Source organism: Saimiri boliviensis, chromosome 2, assembly GCF_048565385.1.
Source record: "Saimiri boliviensis isolate mSaiBol1 chromosome 2, mSaiBol1.pri, whole genome shotgun sequence".
Taxonomy (NCBI): Eukaryota; Metazoa; Chordata; class Mammalia; order Primates; family Cebidae; genus Saimiri; species Saimiri boliviensis.
The window spans coordinates 154,715,493-154,742,431 of record NC_133450.1 but is presented as its reverse complement, the minus strand read 5'-3'; the positions used below and the strand labels follow the sequence as shown (position 1 = coordinate 154,742,431).

The window sequence follows — 26,939 nt, the reverse complement described above, 5'->3', positions numbered from 1 at the left end:
AATAAAAAAAGATACATCATTGCTTTTGTGATATTCTTTTAAGGAAAAAAATAGCATAAAGTGGGGAAGGAAAACGTGGGGAGAAATGCCGGATATAGGTGATGGGGGGATGGAGGCAGCAAACCGCATTACCATGTATGTACCTATGCAACAATCCTGCATGATCTGCACATGTAACCCAGAACCTAAAGTACAATGATCTATGTATGTGTGTGTGTGTGTGTGTGTGTGTGTGTGTGTGTGTATATATATATACACACACACACATAAGCATAAACTAAAAGTAAACAGTAGAAAACATCAGACAGCCTCAAATCTAGAGTCATTTCACAAAATAACTGACAAGGAATGACAAGGAACTGTCACAAACTGTGGGAGTTTAAGGAGTCAAACAATATAATGTGGATCTTGGATTGAACCACGGAACAGAAAAAAAGGATAGTAGTAGAAAACTGGATAGAAGGCTAATAAGGTCTGTCGTTTAGCTAGAAGTATTAGACTAATTTAAATTCCCAACTCTGATAATTATATTAACCATAGTTTAATATAGTCATGTAAGATGTTAACATGAGAAACTGGGTGAAGAGTATGCAAGCTCTGTACTACCTTTGCAACATTCCTTTAAATCTAACATTATTTCAAGGTAAGTTTTTAAAGACTGACGGAAGAGGAAAGCAACTGTGGTTACTCTTACTCCTCACTTCCATCTGGCTTTCTTTTCTTTGGGCATTTTACAAAAGCATCTCCCTTTGCTTTAGTTAATTGTGAAAGAGTACAGAAAGGTATGAGACATGAGACTCAGAAAGACAGAACATCACTCACTGTGACCTTCGTGAAAAACGAAGATGGGCTGCCTTCTGGAGTGTAGCTAAGCTTTTCAGGTAACCCAGCACGAAAACAAAGTCTTTAATTTCAGAACGTATTAGCCAATTCCCCAACTGGTCTTTCCTGGATAGGGCAAAAGAAGAGAACACTGGGTGTTCACAGAATGTGTCAAGAAGTGGAAGATCTTTTGACATAAAGTCCAAAGCTATTTAAAAATGAATGCCAGCAGTGGGTGGGGGGATAATGAAAGCTATGTTGGGGGTGCGGTGAGATATGTGGAGGGCAAGAGTGCAAGAAGCCCAAGATGCACAAATCAGCTACCAGTTGTTTCCTCAGATAATAATGTGAAGTTGGATCCACAATGAATTTAAAAATACCTGTTATACAGTTCATACACACACCTAAAAGGACTTTATTGTTCATATTCTATTTAGATTATTAGCATTTAATTACTCAATATGATGCTCTTAGAAAACAGTGAATAGCATCTACAATGATATAAATAGGGACTTTAAAAAAAAAAAAAGGAAACAAGGTTTCTTCCTGTTCATTAAAAAGCACAATGTGCTACAATCGAATATTATGCAGTCTCAGAAAGGAATGAAATTTGACGCATGTTACAACATAGATGAGCCTTGAGGACATTATGCTGGGTAAAATAAGTCAGCACAAAAAGACAGACATTGTGTAATTCCACTTATGAGGTATCTAGAATAGTCGAAATTATAGAGACAGAAAGTAAAATGGCTGCTAGGGGAAGAGGGCAGTGGGGAGCTGTATGATGGATACAGCACTTTTGTTTTGGAAGATGAAAGAGTTTTAGAGACTGGTTGCACAATAATGTGAATGTAAATAACAGTATTGAACTGTACAACAGTATTGAAGTAACAGTGAAGATGGTAAATTATATGTTATATATAACAAAACTTAAAACATTTTTAAGGTAATATGTGCTTTTTTTTTTTGCCTCAGCAATTAGTACCTTAAAGACTTACACAGGCATACGTTATTGTGGGTACAAAATTATTAACTGTTACATCATTTATACTATAAGACATCAAAAACATACTAAATGATCATTAAAATAAAATCTTAAACAAAGGACATTCATCCCTCCATATACGAGGAGGACTGGTTCCATGACTGCATGCAAATACCCAAATCCTCACATACTGAAGTTCTGTTGTCAGCCCTGCAGAACCTGCATTTATAAAAAGTCAGTTATCTCTTTACATAAGTTTTGCATCCCTCAAATGCTCTATTTTCAATCCATGTTGTGTTCAAAGTATCTGCATATAAGTAGACTTGTATATGGACCTGCATTTAAGTGGACCCGTGGGCTATTCTGCAGCATTTAAGAGGAATAGGTAAATGTACTAACATAGAAAGACCCAATCTATAATTATGTAAAATAATAAGTTAAAATATAGACAAAGTATATGATTTTACTCACAGTAAGAAAGTATGTTTGTATATAAATGCATGGAAAATATGTAGAAGGACACATATCAAAGTTAACAGGGACTACTCTAAGGAATATTTGGAGGAATAGTGGGGTTCTTACCTTGAATTTTAAAATAACCACTAGAGATTATTTTTAAAAATGAAAAATATTTCTTGTATTTTTATATTTTTATACAATAGGAATAAATCATGCATAAAGGAAATTAAGAAAACAATCATATTTACAATTGCATATAAAGAATAAAATACCTAGGAATTGTCGGGCATGGTGGCTCACAACCATAATCCCAGCACTTTGGGAGGCCAAGGCAGGCAGATTGCCTGAGCTCAGGAGTTAGAAACCAGCCTGGGCAATGTGGCAAAACCCCGTCTCTACTAAAAATACAAAAACTAGCTGGGCGTGGTGGTATGTGCCTCTAATCTCAGCTACTCAGGAGGCTGAGGCATGAAAATCACTTGAACCCAGGGGGCAAAGGCTTCAGTGAGCCAACATTACGCTACCACACTCCACTCTGGGTGACAGACTGAGACGGACTCAAAAACAAACAAACCAAAAAAACCCAACCAAACAAACAAAATAAACCCTAGGAACAAATTTAACACAAGAGGCAAAAGATTTATACACTAAAAATTACAAAACACTGCTGAAGAATAAGACCTATATAAATGGAAATACATCCTATATTCATGGATTGGAAGCCTTAATATTGTTAAGATGACAACATTACTCCAAATCATCTGCAGATTCAATGTACTCCTTAGCAAAACCCCAATAGTCCTTTTTCCAGAAATGGAAAAACAGATCCTTAAATTTATATGAAGCTAAAAGGGCCAAACAGTCAAAACAACACTAAAAAAGAAAAAAAAAAGTTGGAGAACTCTCACTTCTCAATTTCAAAACTTACTACAAAGCTACACTAATCAAAAACAGTGTGGTACTAGTATAGGGATAGATATACAGACCAAAGGAATAAAGAGTCCAGAAATAAAATCTCACATATATGGCCAATAGAGTTTTAACAAGGATACAAAGACCATTCAAATGGGGAAATATAATCTCTTTAGCAAATGGTAGGGGCCCAACTTTATTCCTTTGTACGTGGATATCCATACCATATGAAAAATCAATTCAAAATGAATTAACAACCTAAGTATAATAAATAAAATCATAACCTCTTAGAAGAAAACATAGGGAGGCCTGGCACCGTGGCTCACATCTGTAATCCCAGCACTTTGGGAGGCCAAGATGGGCAGATCACCGAGGTCAGGAGTTTGAGACCAGCCTGGCCAAGATGGTGAGACCCCATCTTTACTACAAAAATTAGCCAGGCATAGTGAGCAGAGGTTGTCTTGAGCTGAGATCATGCTGCTGCACTCCAGACTGGCAACAGAGCAAGACTCCGTCTCAAAAAAAAAAAAAAAAAAGAAAGAAAGAAAGAAAAGAAAAGAAAACATGAGGGTAAAAATTCATGATTTTGGATTGGGTAATCGATTCTTAGAGATGACATTAAAAGCAAAAGCAATAAAATACAGATCACTTGGACTTTTCAAAATCCAAAATATTGGTGATCAGAAGATATTACCAAGAAAGTGAAAGGCCAGGTGTAGTGGCTTATGCCTGCAATCCCAGCACTTTAGGAGGCCCAGGCAGGTGAATCACTTGAGTCCAGGAGTTTGAGACCAGCCTGGCCAAAAGAGCGAAACCCTGTCTCTACTAAAAATACTAAAATTAGCTGGGCATAGTGGCGTACACCTATAGTCCCAGGTACTCAAAAGGCTGATGCAGGAAAATCGCTTGAACCAGGAGGCAAAGGATGCAGTTAGCAGAGATTATGCCACTGTATTCCAGCCTAGGTGACAGAGCAAGACTCCGTCTCAAAAAAAAAAAAAAAAAAAAAACTTGAACAAACATGTCTCCAAAGAAGATACACAAATGGCCAATATGCAAATGAAAAGATAACTATTATTAATCATTAGGGAAATAAAAATCAAAACCATAATAAAATACTACTTTATATGCACAAGGATGACTATAATTTTTTTAAAAAGGAAAATAAGTGTTTGTAAAGATGTGGAGAAACTGGAATCTTGTACATTGTTGGTGGGACTAGAAATGGTTTGGCCCTATGGAAAATGGTTTACCAAAAAGGTTATATAGAACTGCCATATGACCTAGCAATTTAATTCAGAGGTATGAAAACAGACACTCAAGTACTTACACGCCCCTGTTCATAGCAGCCTTATTCATAACAATCAAAAGGTGGGAGAAATCAAATGTCTATCAACAGACGAATGAATAAACAAATTATGACACATCCATACCGTGTACTATTCAGCTATAAAGTGGCTTGGACATAACAACATGGATGAACGTGAAAGATGCCAGACACAAAAGGTCACATACTGTATGAAACCATTTGTTTTACCTGTGATAGCTAGAATTGTAAATTCAGAGAGACTGAAAGCAGATTAATGATCATCAGGGATGAGAGGGAGGAGAGTGGAGGGTGTTACCAATTACTGGGTACAGAGTTTTCTTTTGTAGTGACAAAAATGTTTTGGAACTAGAGAGAGGTGGCAGCTGTACAGAATTATGAATGTAATAAATATCACTGAATTGTCAATTATTAAATTGCCTGTTTCTATATTATGTGAATTTTGTCTCATTAAAAATAAATAAAAGTTAAAAGAATAATGTATAGGTAAGACCAAAACACCAATGGGAAACTGGTAAAGTAATAATGGTGGACATCCTTACTTTACCGGGGCATAGTGAGACAGTGGTACCTAGTGTAAACGGGCATCTTCTGTATCCCATTGCCTCTCTGTGGAACGCTCCAAATAAAGAGCTGTTGCTAGGGGAAACGGAAATACTCAAAACCAGAGATGGTATATAATCACTGGCTCCATGACAGCAAAATGTTCCACTGCCAGAAACAAAAGCCCAGTTAAGCTTAGCATAGGGGCTCAGAGAACAGCCAGCCATGGCTGCCTTTAGTCTTTTCTCTATCCAAACTTAACTTACAGTGATGTACATTAAAAGAAGTTCCACACCCTGCCTTACAGGTGATGAAACTAAACCATGGCTGCTTCTAGACCAGACACAGAGGGATGTGGGTAGGAACTCAAAAAGTATTTACTAATTTGGCATACAAGTTGAACATTCTTAATCCAAGAATCTGAAATAGAAATGCTTCACAATCCAACACTTTTTGAATGCTGACATGACACCAAAAGTGGAAATTTCACACCTGACCTCACATGATAGGTTACAGTCAAAACTTTACTTCATGCACAAAATTATTTAAAATATTGTATAAAGTTACCTTCAGGCTTCCTAAGGTGCATACGAAACACAAACCAACTTTGTATTTAGACTTGTGTGCCATCCCCAAGACATTTCATTATGTATATGTAAATATTCCCCAATCCAAAAAAGTCCAAAGTCCGAAGTAATTCTGGTCCCAAGCATTTGGGATAAGGGATGTTCAAAGTGTAAAAGCTGTTTGTTATCCTTTGTCAAGCTGTGGAAGTTAACAATTCTATCTATCTTCATAAATATTCTCATGAGGCTGGGCGCAGTGGCTCATGCCTGTAATCCTAGAACTTTGGGAGGCCCATGTAGGAGGACCACCTGAGGCCGGGAGTCTGAGGCCAGGCAACAAAAGCAAGATCTCACCTCCACAAAAAAGTAAATTAGCCAGATGTGACAAAAAAGTAAATTAGCCAGATGTGGTGGCGCACAGTATAGTCCCAGCTACTCAGTAGACTGAGGTGGGAGGACTGCTTGAGCCCAGGAATCTGAGGCTTCAGTAAGCTATGATCATGCCACTGCTCTCTAGCCTGGGCAACAGAGAGAGGCCCTGCCCCCCCAAAAAATTATTACGAATAACTGTCTAAAAGCACACCCTAAATCACAGCAGGCTCATTGTTCAGGCTTTTCCTCAGGTTCTTGCTCTATTTGCAATGCAGAAGACTGAAGCTCAGGTGCTCCTGCAATGGCATGAGGTCTCTCCTTCAGGGTGCTTTCACAGCAAGGGAAATACACACCAGAAAAAGCACTGTCGTTGTAGCCACTTACTTTCTGGGCCACGTGAATGACTCTCAGTTAACCCTTCTCTCAACAGGTACCAATCACCACGCTTCAGAAATAGAGACAGAGTCTCACTATGTTGCCCTGCCTGGTCTTGAACTCCTGGGCTCAAGTAATCTGCTGGCCTTAGCCTCCTGAGTAGCTGGGACCACAGTCATGTGCCACCATGCCAGGCCACCACTGTGTTTTAATTTAAACTATTTGTTTTGGCCATTTCAATGTGATTATTAGAACAAAACAAGAACTTTAAATCAAAAGTCAGCTTTTCTAAAAATCCTTTTCTTTTTGAAACTGCATTCTGCTGAATAAAAAATTTTAAAATCAAATTTTATCTACAATAAGAAAAAGAGACAAAGTATCTATATATCTTTATTGTTTAATTCTTCTGATTGTAATAAATAGGCCACTATCAATACAGAGTGGCTGAATCAAAAAGATTTGTTTTATATATTAGAGGAGGTTGGAAAAGGAGAGACAGGGAATCTGAGCTCTTCAGATTTTTATATTTGGTTTTAAAAATCTTTTCCTCATTTAAAGTGTCAAAAATTATTCTTTTTTTTTTAATTCTAGAAACAACTGAAATTGCATTCGATATTTTTGAATATTCAAAAACATCTGTAATTGTGGATAAGACTTTCAGGTGTCCCCAAACTTTTTACACAGGGGGCCAGTTCATCGTCCCTCAGACCGTTGGAGGGCTGCCACATACTGTGCTCCTCTCATTGACCACCAATGAAAGAGGTGCCCCTTCCTGAAGTGCGGAGGCGGGCCGGATAAATGGCCTCAGGGGGCCGCAGGCGGCCCACGGGGCCATAGTTTGGGGACGTCTGCTTTAGGAAATGAAAAAAAAAAAAAAAAAAAAAAAAAAAAACCACTCAGATTCTCAACTTCAGTTCACTGTATCTTAAGAAATTTTACAAAATATAAACAATCTCACACTAACTGCTGAAGATTTTAGAGTATTTCTGACTCACTTTAGTCTCTGGCAGGGCTGGTTCCCATTTTGAAATAAGAACTCTGTTAAGGTGGAGGATTTAGAGACTTACAAAGTCAAAAAGAAATCATAACTCCTACATTTTTAATCATCCATCCTTCTGGTATATGATTTGCCTCATAATTCTCACCAGAAAATCAAGAAAGTTTTGAAGAACGAGTTATTCTCAATGTAAATCTCCAGCCAGCCTCTGTCAATCATGTTGGCCTTTCACCCTAGTTAGCCTTTCTCCACCTCCTGCCTGAAAACTACACTACTATTTAATTGCTTTGTGACTTCACATTTTATTAAAGGCAGAAAAACATAAAAAGCTAAAACAAGGAGATAAGTCTATTGCCATAAATTGTCCGCTTAAGCAATGAAACTTGCCTCTCTAGTATAATGAGGTAGGTACTGTGAAAACCCCCAACAAGTGCAATTCTGCCTAAGTCCACAGCCCCCATCACTTATAGCACACCTTATAGTTTTCTGGAGTGCAGCGCCATAGATCAGACCCCAGGGCAGTCAGCTGCAGGCTTTCTAAAGCCAGTGTGAAGGGCACAGCCCAGGGAGTCACTTTGCTCTCCACCCTCACCCACTCCAAATTTACCTTGTATTCTCATGACCGGAGGAGGGAAGCAGAAATAAGAGACAAAGTTATAAAACATTTTATATTGGGAGGCTGAGGTGGGTGCATCACAAGGTCAAGAGATCAAGACCGCCACCGCCAACCTAGTGAAACCTCGTCTCTACTAAAAACACAAAAATTAGCCATGCACGGTGGAGCATGCCTGTAGTCCCAGCTATTCAGGAGGTTGAGGCAGGAGAATCACCTGAACCCTGGAGGCGTATGTTGCAGTGAGCCGAGATTGTGCCACTGGACTCCAGCCTGGCGACAGAACAAGACTGTCTCAAAATAATAATAATAACAATGATACACTGATAGCATCCCACCTCCTATCCCATGCACTAGAAATCCAGCTATGTTTCATAACCCAGTGAACACATTTTAGGCTAAGTGTTCATTTTCATGAATTTAGAAGAATTCACTCCTGTCCCTTTTAAGTCCCCATTTCTTCCTCTGTAGTGGGATGGAAATAATAATCATCAGATCGTACCATGTTCCTGAATGTGCCCAAGCCCCCGCTCTCTGGAAGACTGCATCCAGTAATTTACACAAACAAATCGGGTCTTTGTGTTTAAAGACCTGTGAAAACATCGACTGGTAACTTCTCTAAGATGCCACCAGCCAAAAAAGGCTTCAGGTGTTTTTGAATTCTGCTAATGTGTATAAGAAAGTTCATGACAGTAGTCAGAAAAACTATGCAAGTACATGGCGGGGGGGTGGCGGGGAGGGATATGTGTAAAGATCTAATATATCTATCTACTAAGCATAAAAAATGTCTGGAAGGATATATAATAAACTCAGCAGTGGTTATATTAAGGGATAGGATCAGAAAGTGGGATACAAGAGTCCTTTCTTGTCTGTATAAATGTTTTACTGTTTAAATATCTCACAATGGGCACACATGACTTTTGTCATTAATTTTAATTTTCAAAGAGTTAAAATATGGAAAGGAATAATGACCAGTATTTTCCAAACCAAAACTTGAAACATAGGGTCTGTCAAAAGATTTTTATTCCACATCTAGAGATAAGAGACAGGAAAAGCAGTCACTGTAATGTTCACATTCAATGGTTTAAAAAAAAAATGGCAGCCGGAATTATCTAAAACAAGATTGTCTACTAGCATTAGATATTGAGCACGTACAAAGCCCTCAAATCCCTAAGTCGGTCACATTATGTCTTCCTTCCTCTTAGAAGGCAGGCTGTAGTGGCTGACCCCAGGATCATCTTTCTTGGTACTAAGCCAGTATGCTCATGAGGAATTTGGCTCAAGTCAATTAATAGTTTCTGCATTTATGTTTTGCACAAAGGACTACTCAAGGAGAGAAAAGCAAACAAAAGAAACAAAAAACAGTATCATAGCACTTAAGGACTATAATTTGAGTCAGGATTCTCTTATAAACAAGAACTACAAAAATTGCAGGTGGCTATTCATTTGGGAAAGAAATGAATTTTAATTCCTATCTTGAATCACATTTCAAACTAAGCTTCATACAGATAAAATATTTTAAAATGTGAAATGAATCCATACAACTACAGTAAGGTCAATATAGGTAAATTTCTGTGTAATCTTGTGGTTAGAGATGTAATATTAATTCATTTCTTCTATAAATACGATATGCTAAGCACTAGAGACCTTGCTGTGGACCATACAGACAGCTCCCCGCCTCTATGGAGTTATAGGCTAGAGGAAGAAATAGGTAAAGAGTAAGTTAATAAAAAATAATAATTGTGGCTGGCCATGGTTGCTCACTCCTTAATCCCAGCACTTTGTGAAGCTGAGGTGAGTAGATCATCTGAGGTCAAGAGTTTGAGACCAGCCTAGCCAACATGGTGAAACCCTGTCTACCAAAAATACAAAAATTAGCTGGGTGTGGTAGTAGGCACCTGTAAGACCAGCTACTCAGTAGACTGAGGCAGGAAAATAGCTTGAACCTGTAAGGTAGAGGTTGCAGTGAGCCGACATAGCACCATGGCGTCCAGCCTGGGCGACAGAGCCGAGACTGCATCTCATAAATAAATAAATAAATAAAAATAGTAATTGCCTATTGAGAAGTGCTCAAAGGGGTGTGTGTGCACATGCACGGGCATGCATGCATGCACACATTTTCCAGGCAAAAAAAAAACTATATCTGCAGGATCTCAGGGACAGGAAGGAGGTTGGCATATTCCTTGAACTTAGAAGAGGCGGTGGGGCTGGAACACAGTGTTGAAGGGTGAGCGACAAGAGGTGGGGCTTTAGAGCAGGCAAAGCCAGATCATGCCAGGCCCTGCAGGTCATGGTTAACAAGAATGCCATGATGAGCTCAGGCAGTGTATGCCAAGATATGATTATATTCGAAAGAGATTACTCTGCTATGTAAAGAACTGACAGTGGGCAACAAATACCACAGCATTCTCACTTCCTAGTTATTATAAGGAAACCACAAAGGAAAAGATTTGACTACCTAGAATTAAATATTTACATACATTTAAAAGCAGTATAAAATTCAAAGACAAATTACAAAATTTCATATATTTTTATAATAAAAGATACTTTAAAAATGTTAATCTTTAAAATCTTGTTGCTGCAAGTCAGTAACAAAAATAGCAAACATCCCTCTGGAGAAATGGGCAAAGGCTATGAACAGAAAATTCACAAAGGAATATAAATGGCATATGAAAAGATCTTCATCTGTCTACAAAACTGGTAAGGTTTTTTTTTGTTTGTTTGTTTTTGTTTTTAAACTCTGCTATCCAATGCTAAGAAGGATGTGGGAAAAGAGACTTCTCATATACCGGTGATGGAATTGTAAGTTGGTTAAGTCTTCCAGCAATATGTATTATATATCAAACTTCTTTCTTAATCTTATAAGGAAATAATTAAGAGCACCCTCACAAATACAGTTAGAAGGATGTACATTAACATACATGTCCAAAGCGAGATTTGTTAAAATACATTCCTGAAACAGAATCTTCACCAACCCTTAATAATCACACAGCAGTGACAACTAATGAGGACAAAGGTTTATAATTTATCAACTGAGAAAAGCAGAGGGCACTTTTGAATTTAAGAATCTTATTTAGGCATATGTACTTTTAAAAAAAATCTCTGGAACAACATGAACAGTGGTTATTTAATGGTGGCAAAAATCACACATTTTTAACGGGTCTTTTATTTACTGACATATCTTTCATTTTTCTACAGTCACTATTTACTGCTTTTAATAATGCATGAAGTCTCTAAGCAAAAAAAAAAAAAAAAATCTAAAACACCATAAAATAAAACTTGAGACACACTAAACTGTCTGGTAAAGGAGGAGACAGTGTAGACTTGAGATGAATCAGAAATGGTAATGCTGAAAAGGGACTTTGAGGAACCTATGTTTAGTCCAATTCTTCATTTTGAAGCTTAGGAAACGATTCACCATCTCCTCACTTCACCTCCCTGACTATACTAACAAAGGCTATTAGGACCCAAAACAAAACTATCGCTACTTGGTCTTCACTAATTAAAAAACCATGTATCCCCCTGAGAAGTAGGCAAAAATGTCTTAACTGTGGCACTTAACTCCTGAGTAAAAGGTACCCAGGACAGGCACACAGCCTGACAGCTGCTTTGGTATTTGGAAACAAGAGGGTTATTGGAAAGTGCCGTTTTTCCCTCACTCCTCAAGCAATTAAGGCATATTTCCTTGTTCATATTGATCCTCTGCCTGTCTGTCGCTGAGCTCACAAACACCCTCAGATGGTTACATACATCTGGCAAGGATATTCTCGGCACACCTAAGGGGTTCACAGAATCTGTTGAGTTACAGCCCAGATGTTTTTAGCTGGGTCCTGCCTCCTGCACAGTAGGGGTCTTTGGCAGGCATTTCTAATTCCTTGGCCCATTTCCCACAACAGATATTCTAAATGGCTTCCTCTTCTCAAATCTAAAACCCCAAATCCACCACTTTTACTCTCCAGAAACAAATATTTTATTCTTTCTTTATTCAGGCCATAATCCTTCGGCTCTCTTAAAGTTTCTTTCTATTTCAAATCACCTGAGTCCACCTGCTCCATGTCCTCCCTCCTTCCCGGTTCAGGGGTAGCATCCCTCCTGTCTCAAGGATGAAGCCGTCCACCCTGATCTAGTCAGCCAGCCCTGTGAGCATGGAAGTCCTGGCCCCTCAGTTTTCCTCTTTCTTTATGACTCCTTCCCCTGACCTCTTCCCCCACTGGGTACCTCCCTTCACTTTTAGCACATCTAAGTTCCCTTACCCCAACTCTGCTGCCTCCTCCCAGTAGCATTCTCTTTTGCTCCTTCTTTTCCAGCAAATCTCTAGACCTGGGTATCTCCACCTGCACCTCCTTAGCTTACCATGTTAGGAAGCATCAAGAGTAAGTATTTACAGTCAGAAGGCCCAGAGTACACATTCAGCTCTGCCACTGACCATTTCTACAACCTTCAGAGAGCAAGCCACTTAATCCTCCAAGTCAATTTCCTCCTCTGTAAGATGAGATTAATAATATCTGCTCCATCTCCTTCACAGCTGTGTTGTGAGGATCAAATGAGAGAACGTTTGCGGAAGTACACTGGTAGCTTAATATAAAGCACTTAACATTCTAGTTATTCCTGTTACTACCCTATCCCTGACCTCTCAGCTTCAACTGAGCCAGGGAAGGTCATCTGTGATCTTCAGGTTGGTCACAGTGTCAACACTAACAATGCTTCAATGTCAGCACTTTAGTTTCAACTGTGAATTACTGATTTGGTAATAATTATAATTCATTAAAAAACAAGTATAACCTTGGAGTTATAAAATTATATGAGCAGGGACTTCTGGAAGACAACAGTAGTAAGCCAACGATTTTTGAACACATACCAAAAGTCAGGCGCTGTGCTAAAGTACTTTACCAGAGAGGTTTTATTACTATTTTCATTTTACTTATGGGAAAATTGAGGCAGATCACAGTCATGATTTGAACCCAGGTATCTACCTCTAAAATCCATGCCCTATCTAATTCCGTTACTGGCAAAGTGGGTGCTAGAAAGAAATAAACCAGTAAGGAGATAATGACTACTACAGCCTTAGATGCAAGGGATAATATGGACTTAAACAGGAATATTTAGAATGCTTTTTAAAAACCAACACTTTTTTTCAAATTGCTAACTACCAGTGTTGCTGAGAGCTGAAAGTTATCAGGTACTTCCATACACTGCTACTGAGATTATAAACGGTATGGTCTTTCAAGAAAACAGTGTATCAACAGAGTAAATTAACAGACTACATCAATACCTGAGTGCTATATTCTATCAATGTTCAGCAATGCCACTTGTAGCAATTTATCCTAGGGGAATAATCATAGATGTGCATGACAGATGTTCACTGCAATGCTATTTCTAAAAGCAAACAAGTAATAACAAAAATGTCTAATAAAAGAAGATAGGATAGAGAAACCATTATATTTCCATATATCTGAACACTATGCAGTCATTTAAAAAAAATGCTGTAGAAAAAAGGAATAAACATTTTATTAAGGAAAAGAAGTATGTAAAAAATAAAACCCATTGACATGGGCTTTCATATCTGATTGGTTCAAGTTCTGAGCCAGTGGGTTTACCAGCTGGGCAAGTCATTTAATTTTAAAAATTAAATCACTCTTAAATTCATTACTTAAATTACATGGGCAAGTCACTTAATTTCTCTTTTTTTTTTTTTGAGAGACCAAGTCCAGCTCTGTCACCCAGACTAGAGCGCAAAAGCGCAATCTCAGCACAATGCAGCCTCTAACTCCTGGGTTAAGTGATTCTCCTGCCTCAGACTCTCTAGTACCTGAGATTACAGGTGTATGCCACCATCCCCAGCTAATTTTTGTATTTTTACTAAAGATGGAGTTTTACCATGTTGGTCAGGTTGGTCTCAAACTCCTGATCTCAAGTGATCTGCCTGCCTTGGCCTCCCAAAGTGCTGGCATTACAGGAGTGAGCCACCGTGCCCAGCTAATTTCTCTGAGCCTCAATTTTCCCGTGTATAAATGAGGATAATAAAAGTACTAACCCCAAGGGTAATGAGAATTAATAATACAAAGTGCTTACTATTTAGCTTGGCACAGCACACGCATGCAATAAATGTTACTCAATTTGCAAAAGCAGAGAAAGTTAACACATACAACACATGCACATATTCTAAACACTTGGAAAATAATATAATACAATTTTAACACATCTCTAGAAATGAGTTAACAGATTTTTATGTAAACTCTATTTTTTAGATTTATTGAATAAAGCTAGCAATACATTAATATTTGAATATCTCCATTTTTTTCAAGTAGCCTTAATACTCCTTTTGATCTATTAAGTTTCCTTAGTATTATCCAGTCTACGCATATTGTGTTTATGGAAATGGGGTATTTATTGATTTAATCTAAAGAGTAATACAATTCACTTTTATTCTTCAGAGTAAAACAGCTTATGCATATTTCATCCTGTAAAAGTCTTTTCTGCAATCACACATTTGCAGATCAAGAGCAATCTCAACAGATTATTGGAGCATAAAAGAAGAGAATGGACTCGTATCTCTAAAAAGCAAAGTTAAAGGAGACAAACATGACAACTTCATGATAGTTATAAAGAAAAAGTGGTATGTTACCTTAATTACGTAAGGCCAGAAATTACTGCAATAAATATTTCAACTCCATGGACAATTTTCTAGTGTGATCAAAAGATGAAAGTAATTCACTAGTTCAGAAGTCCATCCAGTATAGTGACCATGGTCCTGAAAGGAAAAAGAAATCTCTTTGAGGGAAAAGTAACGGAACAATACTCTTTTTTAGGCTTGAGATCCTCAGGAGAAGGGAATCAATTATTGGAAACAGCTATGCATTTTGGAAATCAAAGTACAGTTAAGCCACTTTCATGCTGGGGGTATAGGGGCAGCCAGAATAAAAGGGAGCCTAAGATACCATGCAAGAGTCCCTTTTACTTTAGGTAAAGCCTAGCTACTCACTCTGGTGACACCACCAGCAAAGAAAAGTGCTGGATCCCTCATAGCTTTCCACCTTCTGTTCTGTCCTCCTTTGTGTATTTGGTAGTATATACATAAGTCAGCACATGAATACCATTCTATTTTAATGTATTTTTTAATCTCTGTCATTCTTACTCAGATCCCTCCATAACAAACAGATGGCCTTTCTCCTACAACTGTTAATGCCAGTTCCCTGGGACTAAAACCTTGGAATTGTTTCCAAGTCATCCCTCTCATCATCACCTTCCACTATTAGTCCATCACTTTCCCCAAATGTCCTGCTGCCCTCTACCCCTTTTTCACTCCTATGCCACGGCTAAACCCAACTTCTCTAGCATATTCCATTTGTTTTAACAAGAGCCTCTAACTTGGCCCCTCTGCAGATCACAGCCTGTCCACTCTCTTACAGAGAAATTGCTTTCATCCTATTCCTGTAACCTTGAACAAGCTTGGGCCCATCCTCTTGACTGTAAAATAGAGAACTAGTTTCAAAGTTTTCCATCCTCACTGTGCTTTGAAGTCAGATGTCCCTGGGCATGAATCTTGATCCAGCCATTCTGCAAAACTTAGACAAGTATGCCTGCTTAAAACTCAGTCTCACTATGTATAAAATAGGAACTAGCACATCTACTCCAAAGGTTGCTGTAAAATAAAAATGAGACCTTATGCCTTACAGATCACATAGCAGGTACTGAACAATATTAGTTATTCCCATCTCACCTTACAGAATCCCACAAACTTTGAAGTGCTCTGGTCTTTTAACTTCCAAACCTAATGTTTTCTCACGTCTACATCCTTAGTGATAATGATTTTCCCTTCCATCACATATAAACTCCTCTGTTGACCTTCAGTTCTTCCATTATTTATCACTACTTTATCTTCCTCTAATTTCCAATAAACACCTTCTATTCAATCAGATTAATCTAATCATTCTCTCAAGGACACATACTTACACTCTGCCTTTGGGCCCATCAGTCCCCTACAGACCTTTCTCCCCTCTGTCAAGACAAAGCTTGAATCCAAAGCCCCAGCAAGGCCAACCTTGGAAACAATTTAACCCTCACACACTGCCTTAACATTATTGTAGACTCTTTCATGTTTACCAAGCTTAGTTGTCCAGCTGGAAAAAGCTATTCTGATTATTTTAAGTTAAGCTTTTCACTTCAGTGTGAATTGTCTTAAGAGTTTTTACAAACCACCTATTTTTTGGATCGGCTCTGTCAGTGCTTTTTGACATTCATGAGGCTTAAGAGTCTTTTATTAATTCCATCATTTTTATTTGAGGCTCACACAAGGAGCTTGTTCTATCATCAATGGGTAGACCATTAGTAGACAATCTGACAGCTGTCTCACAAAGCCAGATATGAGTTCTAAGTACATCCAATGTCTGTCAGATTTTGTGACAAAGCAAACATGTTCTAATTTCAAGCACCACTTTAAGACCAAACTCTCAATGCCAGCAAGGATGATGCACAATGGGGCAAGATGACTGGTCACTAGAGTTTTACCTGAAGATGACGGTTGAAGCTCCGGGGGTAAAAGAAGGTTCTAAGGGGAGTGAGTAGAAGACACAGTGAAGGGTCAAGGTACATGGAAGAAGACACTAGTGGTTACAGAGGCAGAAGAGCCAAAAGGGTAGAGAGGCACAAAAGCCCAAAGAGAGCTGACTAACAACACATCGAAAGCTGCAGATGGGGACAAAATGTCACTGGGTTTAACAATTAGGAAGGAGATCATGAGGTCATTTTGAAAATCTGCAATTTTCTTTTTTTTTTTTTTTTTTGAGACGGAGTTTCACTCTTGTTACCCAGGCTGGAGTGCAATGGCGCGATCTCGGCTCACTGCAACCTCCGCCTCCTGGGTTCAGGCAATTCTCCTGCCTCAGCCTCCTGAGTAGCTGGGATTATAGGCACGCGCCACCATGCCCAGCTAATTTTTTGTATTTTTAGTAGAGACAGGGTTTCACCATGTTGACCAGGTTGGTCTCGATCTCTCGACCTTGTGATCCACCCGCCTCGGCCTCCCAAAGTGCTGGGATTACAGGCTTGAGCCACCGCGCCCGGCTGAAAATCTGCAATTTTCAAAATGGCAGCTACAGAATGCTGACTGCTGGACCCTGAGGAGAAACTGGGAGGAAGGGAAACAGAAACAAGCAGAGACTTCCTGCCAAGAATACTGGCTCTTAAGCCAAAAGGTTTGTGCTGGTCATTTTCTCACCCTAAACTTAACAGCTCAACAAAATACCCAAGCTTGCTCTTCCTCCCTTGCTCCTCCCTTGTCGTGTGCAGAGCGCCAGACTGCCGAAGATAACTGACAACTGGCTGCGAACCCTTCCCACCTTGTCTTTCCCACCACCACCCTCACATGCGTGGTTTTGGTTCCCCAACAAATCTTCCGGAACTATTCAACAGCTACATGTTATCAGGTCTCAACGGCTAAGTTATATTCTTCTGCTGCTGTAGGTAAATGATAGTTATTTAACATAAAAGGAAAAACACCAAAATATGTTAAATAAACAGAAGTCCAGATTCAGATCAAATACTGTATTACTATCTTTGGGTGATCTATGTAATTAATGCTGATTTAAAAAATAAATTTTTTTCCTTCAAAATAGTCCTTTTTCTTTACTGTCAGTTTTTTTAAATATCAAAGAAAACATAAAAATCATAAGGACAATTAGCAGTTTGTTGAACCTCCTTCTACTTTGATATGTATGCATGACACACATAAACATAATACACAAATGTGTAAGGGCAAAGAAGTGTCACTAACACTGAATTATATGGTATTACTTGTAACTTTTTTTCCCAGTTATTCTGATGTAAGTTCTGTATCATTTAGTAGTCTCGTATGCTTTCATTTTTAATGGCTGCCAAACAATCCGTTTTAATAAATCCCCTTGAAGCATTTAAGTCACCTCCAATTTTTGATTATGTATTTAATGTTGAGAAAGATATCCTTCACTACACCATTAAGTATTTGCCTAGGATAATGTCAAGGTCAAATGTATGGAAAATGTGAGAATCTGATGTTGATAACTTGCCCTACACAATGTTTGAGCCAGTGGCACATGACAATACCCAATCCTCTGCACACCCTCTAACACTAGGTAATGCTATTTTTAAAAATTGTATTCTACAGATTTAATTTTAAATTTTGAATAGCGTATCTTTGAGTTTGAACACTTTGTACCTTTTTACACTCGTTCATGTTCTCGATTTTTCTACTAGAGTGTTCCTCTTATTGATCTGGAATACCTTTTCATATATCCAGGATATTAATTTCACATATCCAGGATATCAACTAAGGATGTATGAATATATTAATATATATTGTGGATTAATACACATATGGATTGACATGTGTTAATATTAATCTGTATGTCCTGAATAATGGAGAGAAAATAGTATATTCATTGGGAAACAAAATCAACTCAAGCCTATTAGAGCCGGAAAGGATCTTTATCATAAGGATACTGAAGGATCCCTCATATATAAGGATATTAATATATGAGCTTTGTCATGTGTATTACAATTCATTTCCCTAGTTTATTTCTAAAATGGAAACATCACTACTTGACTTATCTATTTTGAAGCTTAAAGAACATGCAGTTAAATGAGTGGAAGTAATCATCATAAAAACAAAACCAAAAGGGAAAATGGCTGCTACTTACTGAGGTCTTCATAAGGACCCTTATTCTTTCAGTACTTATGATGAACCTACTGGGAAGGCATTTCCATTCCTCTTTTACAGATAAAATGTAATAGATATCCAGAGACAGTAAAGTGATAATTAGATTTTAAATTTTTACGAATAAGCTCTGTATTGATCCTAAAAAAGACTTGGTAACAGAATTATTCCCAGCTGTATCTGTAGTAAAATTTCCTCCTTAGAATTAATCCCAGAGACTACTCCCATTTCTCTGCCAGCAACAAACCAAGTTACTATGCTTTGCAGCAACCATTTCTTTTAAGTTTCTCTAGCAAACTCTTCTTCCCCTTCCTCTATTGTCTCTATTCCCCTTACTATTGTCATTCTGAGAGCAAGAAAAATATTTTTGGCTAGAAGCCTAGGCTACATTATCAGTCACTAAAAGTTTAACATGATGACAGATACTTTGCTCTCTAACACAAATACCTTAAGGGTTCTTCAGTGGCTTATACGTTAGTGATGTCTACAGCAACAGCATACATCTGAACCCATGCTTTTGTCAGGGGTAAAGCACACTGTGCTGTATAAATATTTTATGTACAGCTCGTGCTGAAATTCTAGATGAAAAGGCATTCACAGAGCCTCTGTAATATGCTGGTTGCTCAAGACAGCATATTTTTATTAAAGTTGTGTGCAAGCTTTGCCATATTCCATAGAGATCTCCTTTATTTGATCATAGCTCCCCCACCCCCAAATGTTTTTACTTTTTAAATGCATTGGTTGTGCTATGGGCAAGGCAGCATCTGCAATAATAGCAAAGGGAAGGTAGCTGATTGTCAAAACTGGTTGTACTCAATTAGTCTAGCCACTAAGGATTCCAAGGGCTAAAGTGCACAGGGTGAGTGAGCCTGGTAGATGAGTTTCTTCACAGGAATATTAACAGAACTAGACTACCCATTGCCAGAAAATGGAAAAGGAAATACTTTTATTAATTCACTGAAGATTTATACAAAATGCTTACGAATTTGAAGGCCACTCTTATGGAGTAACAGGTTTCCAAATGCGTTTTGGAAATAGCCAAACAACAGCAGCAACAACAAAATGCCTCATATCCTCCTGCCAATTTGAGGCAGGTGCAGCCAGCCACATGTACCCTCATACTCTCTGCCCCGACAAGCCCCAGCAGGTAGCTAAGAGGAAGGGCAGCTGTCACCTCTACATGGGGCAGTGGCCACAAGGAGACTGTTGCTAGGTGACCGCAAAAGAACCAGCGCCTTTTGCACCACCTGGCGGCAGCCAGCACTTGAGTAGTTACTGACTGGAGCAGCGGGAGTCCTCAATGCTTCTCTGAAATTTCCTGATTCACAAGGTTTGAGGACTCTGGCTTACCTGCTTCAGGGAGGCTGTGGTAGGGTTCCTTAAGGAGAAAAGCAGTTGAGAAGGCAGCACGGATCCCTCAGACTAAGGGGAGCTCTTGGAGGTGAATGAGTGTGAAACTCAGAGTGGCAGATGGCCATACCTGCACTCTGGCTGCACCCTCAGGTGTGCAGCAACCCCAGCGGGATGGCTGGATGCTGACAAAGCATCCTTCCTAGCCTCAAATGCAGCCCAGAAGCAGTAGGGACTGGTGTAAACAGATAACTTAGGACACCTTCCTGACATGACATTAGTAAGGCCTGGAAACTTGGCACAATCCTGGGAGGGCTATATGGGAAATAAATCCAAGAATAATTGAGGCAAACCTTTCTGCTACCTGAAAGCAATAGAAGCTTAGAGTCAAGATTAAGTCTACTTAGCAAAGTGCAATATTCTCTGCACCTCTAGTTTGTGGACTAAGCTTCATTCCCAATTTAAATTAACCCCTTAGTAAGCAAATGTACTAATGAAGGAGGGGTTCATAGCTAGTAACCTATCTATTTTTCTCAGTTCAACATCGACTCCCATCAGTGGATCAGAGATCAAAATGGTATTCAGAATAAAGGACGCTTTCAGAGAAGATTCACGAGAAGACTTTTGTATCACGCAAACATTTCACAAAGAACTTCCAGTCTCACTTGGCACCACTGCATGAAAAGGGTCTGTTTAACACAGGAATCACTGGAGACACGCTGACAGCCATGAAGCCTCATGGGGCGGAGTCACTTTAGAAAATTTACCACAATCCAGGACTGATTCACTGTCTGGTCTGAGGTTTTTCAGGTCCAACCTCCAGATTTTCTTGGAGCCAAAGATCATTACTTTCCAAGTGCGGGATTAATGAATAAACCCACAGCAACAAGTGGATGCAATAACATAGGGAGAGTACTTTTGTCCCATCTATGCAAGCTACTCCCCTCTTCGGGCTCTTCTAACTGGGCCACAGAGTTAGAGGTGGCCTCCCATACTGACTCCCTGCACCCACTTACCTCCCCGACCATGGCTCACTGGACCACATAAAGGCGTGAGATCTATGCTGAGCAAGATGGTCTTCCCCTAGGGCTTGGGCTTTAAAATCAGGGCTGAGGAACTGCCAGGCAGGCTCCAGATGGAGCTGGATCTGTGTGTTGTATAGCTATGGATGACAAAACAGCTGGAGTCCAGAACGGTGAGAATGGAGCTGAGAGAAGCAGAGACAACACATAGAGACAGAGTCCTTCAACTTCCTCCTGCTTTTCTATTTCTGATTCCAGGTTTTTGCTGAATATCCTGGGTTTTGGGGAGGACTTCAGTATCCTGATAACATCCTCCCCTAAGTTTGTTTTGTTCCTGGAAGCCAAAGATTGCCAGTTGAATACTATCCTTTCCCATTACCAAGCTAATACCCAGCTGTGCTAGGGGAGCCCACACCGGGGGCAGAGGGAAGCAGATCCAGGGTGGGTGGATCAGGGAAGGCTATCTGGAGGGCACCAGCGCTCAACTGAAGACCTCCCCAGGGACTAGACCTCCCATCCCCCCATCCCTGCAGATTCAGTATGCCTTCCCTGCCAAATTGTGCCTCACTGAACCTTATTTTTCTAGGCTTGCATGTAGAATACTATGCTTCAGCTGGCATTATGTCTGTGTGTTCAAACCTGCATACAGTCAATTTTTCCCATTTCCAGCTGCAGACATTTTATTAAATCAAGATATAATAGTCAAATTCCTAGAGTTACGAGGGTGCTCTGCCCTCTCCCCCCTTCCCATGGATGAGCTTGTCATCTTCAAGATGGAATTTTTAGCATAGCTTGAGCCTACATTTCAAATAAAAGTTAAATATTATACAGAGGTAGGAGAAATCGATTATCTAGAGTAGTATCAGTTTTCTGACAGAACTGGCAGGATGTGGAATAATTTCTCCCATAAATATCCAAGTACAATTTCTTGAGCGTAAAGAAGAGTCCAACTTAATAATGGATATTTTATTTTCAATTGTCATGCTTGACTTTTTTCCCTAAAAACTTGCAATGAAGCTGTAACAATGCATAAATCTAGCTGTTTACACATATATTTTTAAAAGTCAACACTGAGATATACTCCTGAACTATGAAAACACACACACACACACACAGCTTAAAGGTAAGATAAAAAGTAAAAGACTCAAGAATCCAAATACTACTTCCTTACTTGCTATCTAGATACATAAAGCAAGAAGAATGTTTCCTACTTTGTTTGAAGCAAAGAAAACAAAAGGTCAACGCTTTTACTGATACATTTCTGGATGATCCAATGAGAAAGCAATTTTCTGAGGGGTCCTCATTTGGCTCAGTTCTGCCCTTTAAACCACAAGCCCCAGTATGGCCATTTCCATATCCTCTGGTGTCTCTCCTCTCAGTTCTTGTGGAGAACGTGACCACATTTAGGGGTGACCTGGGTATATGGTGGGAAGGAGGCCTTCTAGCTGAGCTCTGAGTGAGGGAATGATGTGTGCACAGTTAATGAGGTAATGATCAGCAACTAACATTCTTTGGGGCTTTGCAGGATGCCATTGTGAACTTCAGGGTACTATTATCCCCAAAGGTTACAAGTGAAACACCTTTACTTTCCCAGAAAATTATAATAAAAAGTACAATTTAAAAATTTTACTTCTTGTGCGTAAAGCCAGTGGTTCTCAAATGTTGGCATATATCAAAATCATCTGCAGGACTTGTTAAAACACAGATTCCAGCTAGGTGCACTGGCTCACGCCTGTAATCCTAACACTTTGGAAAGCCGAGGTGGGTTGATCACGAGGTCAGGAGTTCAAGAGGAGCCTGGCTAACACGGTGAAACCCTGTCTCTACTAAAAATACAGAAATTAGCTAGGTGTGATGTGCATGCCTGTAGTCCCAGCTACTCAGAAGGCTGAGGCAGAGAACTGCTTGAACCCAGGAGGCAGAGGTTGCAGTGAGCTGAGATCGCGCCACTGCACTCCAGCCTGGGCAACACAGCGAGACTCCATCTCAAAAAAACAAAAACAAAAAAAAACCCCACAGATTCCTGGGTCCCACTCTCAGAACTTCTGTTCCAAAGATGTTTGGAGTGGAACCTGAGAATGTGCACTTCTACCAAGCTTCCAGGTAATGCTGTTTCTGGTCAAGAGACATTTTCAGAATCACTGCCTTAAACAATAGTTTGAAGGGTGAGTGCAAGGTCTCTGAAAGATGATACAAGCTTTCCGTTAATCATATGGAAATCTATTTAACAGTTATTTACCATGCATCAGTTACATGGTACGTACAGGAATGTCATGGTTCGCAAAAAAGACAAGGTCTCTCCTCCTCCTCTCCCACAAACCTGAAGTAAAATTACTATTCCAGAAGAAGCACCAAGTACAGGATGAAGCTTTATGCATCTCCAACACAAACTGTATGTGCCACAAAGAAATGCAGAGTTCCTCAAATGAAACAATGTCAAGTGTCTGTGATTGCCAGCAGAAGAAGCAAGCAAATGTCTGAGTCTGCTCTCAAGACTGAGATTACAACTAGAAAATGATGAAGTACCCAAAATATACAAGGAGCACACTATGGCAAGCACGTGATTGTTATGAGGGCTAAATGCAGGACACCTGTAGGAAAAACAGACACAGTGCCTGGCAGAACACAGGCAGCTCAAATATTGGTTCATCTTCTGCTTTCTTACCTATCTGTATATTAAAAAGGATGCCCAGTAAAGTTGTCTATGCTGTGCTTTCGAGGAGGCTGCTGGCTGCTTCTTACCTTGTATAAACACAGGCCCCAAGGGAGTATGTTATCTCAGCAGCCCTAAGCATTTAAACTGATAAAATTATAAAAAGATGGTACGAAGCTAGTGGTACTCAAACTTTATCATGCATCAGAAGTATGTAGAGGGCTTTTTAAAAACACAGATTCCTAGACTCACACTTCCAGAGTGAGTAGTAGGTCTGTTAGGGCCAAAGAATTAAAATTTCTATTAAGTTCCCAGATGATGTGAATGATGCTGGTCCATGGACCATACTTTGGGAATCACTCATTATGCTTACTGTTTTTATTTTGAGATGTAGTCACACTCTGTTACCCAGGGTGGACTACAGAGGCACGGTCTTGGCTCACTGCAACCTCCACCTACCAGGTTAAAGTGATCTTCCTGCCGTAGCCTGTCAAGTAGCTGGGATTAAAGGTGCCATCACAACTAATTTTTGTATCTTTAACAGAGGCAGGGTTTCACCATGTTGGCCAGGCTGGTCTTGAACTCCTGACTTCCAAGTGATTGGCGCACCTTGGCCTCTCAAAGTGCCAGGATAACAGGCATGAGCCGCTGCGTCCAGCCAAGCTTATTGTTTAAGCCATTCTGTCCCTGCTATTAACTAGAACACTACCTCTGTAATTAATTTTTTTTTTTTTTTTGAAACAGGATCTTGCTCTGTTGCCCAGGCTGGAATGCAGAGACATGATCATGGCTCACTGCAGCCTCAACCTCCCAGGGTCAAGTGATCCTCCCACCTCAGTCTCCTGAGTAGCTGGAACCACAGGTGTGCATTATCATTCCTGGCTTTTTTTTTTTTTTCCTGGAGCTAGAAGGTCTTGCTATGTTGCTCAAGCTGCAAGCTGGTCTCAAACTCCTGGGCTCAAGTGATCCTCCCACCTCAGCCTCCCAAAGGGCTGGGATTATAGGAATGAGCCACTGTGCCTGGCCTCTGTAATCTATTATATAAAACAGAAGTCTCATATAAAATACTAAGAATGGTGGCATTTGTCACCAACTGTGTGACTGACCTCAGGCAAATACTGTACTATCTTTCTCTGTGCTTTAACTTTACAGATGTAAATGGAGCTTACTTCCATATTATAATAAATCTCACTGAAGGTTATTACTATGCAGTTTTAAGGACAATACCAAGTATCAGCTGCTGCCTTGTCTTTTAGAATATTGTTCACTGCTTTAATTGAAATAAGTCAGGACATTAAGACAAGTACCCTACACCCCTCATTTGTTAAGGAAGATGAGAGAAGCCCAGAAGCTTTTTCTGCTTTTGTTTTTTAAACATAAAGCCTAGCCAATCTTAGCCTTCTCAAAATTCAGAATACTCTGAGAAAATGCTTTTGATATAAAACGACTTCAAGTTCCACTGTGGGCATAAAAACAGGGCAAATACAGGTTTCAACTTAAAATATATATACACTGAAAAAGAGAAAAAAAAACTTTTTTTTTTTTTGAGATGGAGTCTTACTCCATTGCCTACACTGGAGTGCAGTGGTATGATCTCGGCTCACTGCAACCTAAGCATCTCAGGTTCAAGTGATTCTCCTGTCTCAACCTCCTGAGTAGCTGGGACCACAGGCATGTGCCACCACGCCTGGCTAATTTTTGTATTTTTAGTGGAGATGGGTTTCATCAGGTTGGCCAGGCTGGTCTTGAACTCCTGACCTCAGGTGATCCACCCACTTCAGCCTCCAGAAGCGCTGGGATTGCAGGCGTGAGCCACCACGCCTGGCTGAGAAAGAGTATTTTCAATCATTACAAACATAAAAGCTTCCTCCCTGTTGAGAACAGAGTGGTATAGCTGCTCATTTCAATATTAACAATCATATAAATGACATATTTCAACCTAAGGAGGAAGAGGAGGAAGTGAGGCTCGTTTTCCCAGAGCACCCCAGTCCACTGGGTCATGCAGTAAAATATGCCAAGGAAATGTTCTCTCCAGCCTCATTCATTAACAGAGTGCAGGCTCCAGTATTTCAGTAAAGACCACTGGTGCCCTGCCCACTCACCACCCTCATGCTCCTTAGCCTTTATGGAATGTTACAGGTGCAGAGCTTTAGCCCCCTTTCCTATGTGAGGACTGGGTGTGAGCTGGGCCTTTCAAACATGTCCAGCCAGAGAACAAAGGCCACATGATGCTAGTGATACATCAGTGATTTCTACTTCTACAGGACAAAGCTCCTTCCACTACAAAGACAAATCCAGGTTACCCTGGCAAAGGTCTTGGAAGCAGAGAGCTGCGGTGGATGGGCACAGCCCATTAATCTCCTGCTTGGCTCCTCCAAGCAACTCTCAGCTTTCTGCTCTGAACCTCTAATTAAAGCTAAATGCAATTACAAAACAAAAAGTGCACTGTTCATCTATAGTCAATCTAACAGAAAACCTTTTCAAAGTGTGTATGAATCTTGTAAATGTAGGAAAATTGACCTTCTGGCATCAATCACCCTCACCACAATCGAATAATTCCTGTCTTTTCACTCAGGATTTTTAAAGCAAACAATCATCAATCAATGGATGAGGGTGGGAATGGGAGTGTTGAGCTAGAAAAAAACTCTGTCAACCATTTAAAAATTTTCTTTAAAATAAAAATAAAATGCCTGCAATGTATTTAATCCCTGCTATCCTTACCACTTTTCTCACTGATAATGGCTTAAATTACTTCTGGCTTAAAAAAAAAAAATCATCATTTATTAGGTAACTTTGGTGACCGGTAAGGCAACAACTTTAATTTATTCCTCTAGGTCCTCCACATTTATAAGTTATTCTTTATTCACTTTTTTAAAAAACTGTCCTTTGGTAATGACATTAACTCATGTAGCACTTGACTGATTACAGCAACTCTATATCAGCATCATCCATACTCAAAGTCAGACTCTCTTCCACATCTGCCAGTAATCACAATTTACAGCAGCTCAAATATTACTCTCACAATGCACGCCAGAAGAAAAGAGAACTTTTGGTTAAACTTCAACTTTATTGTATTGGGACATACATTGTGATAATACTTAAGGAGACTGCAAAGTATGAAAAGGCAAGTCCTAAAGGGATCTATCACTTGATCCAATCTTACCTTTTTCTAGCCCAAAAAGAAATTTTATTTCAAAAGTTTTTAATATAAAGATGGAAATGCGGAAAGGCTGTTCTGCCAGAAACAGCGAGC

The 26,939-nt window shown here is 39.5% G+C and overlaps 1 protein-coding gene across 10 annotated transcripts in view; it reads right to left on the bottom strand.

Moving 5' to 3' along the window:
* The window catches only part of KANK1 (KN motif and ankyrin repeat domains 1), a 240,357-nt gene that overhangs the window by 151,286 nt on the left and 62,132 nt on the right, over positions 1-26,939 (bottom strand). For 8 of the 10 annotated variants that reach the window (XM_074394726.1, XM_074394725.1, XM_010346150.3 and 5 more), the window contains exon 2: positions 14,597-14,722. The gene's annotated coding sequence lies outside the window, so the exon portion shown is untranslated. Of the gene's footprint in view, positions 1-822; positions 1,279-14,596; positions 14,723-26,939 lie in introns of those variants that run through there. The other 2 variants (XM_074394727.1, XM_074394728.1) reach the window with 2 other exon arrangements.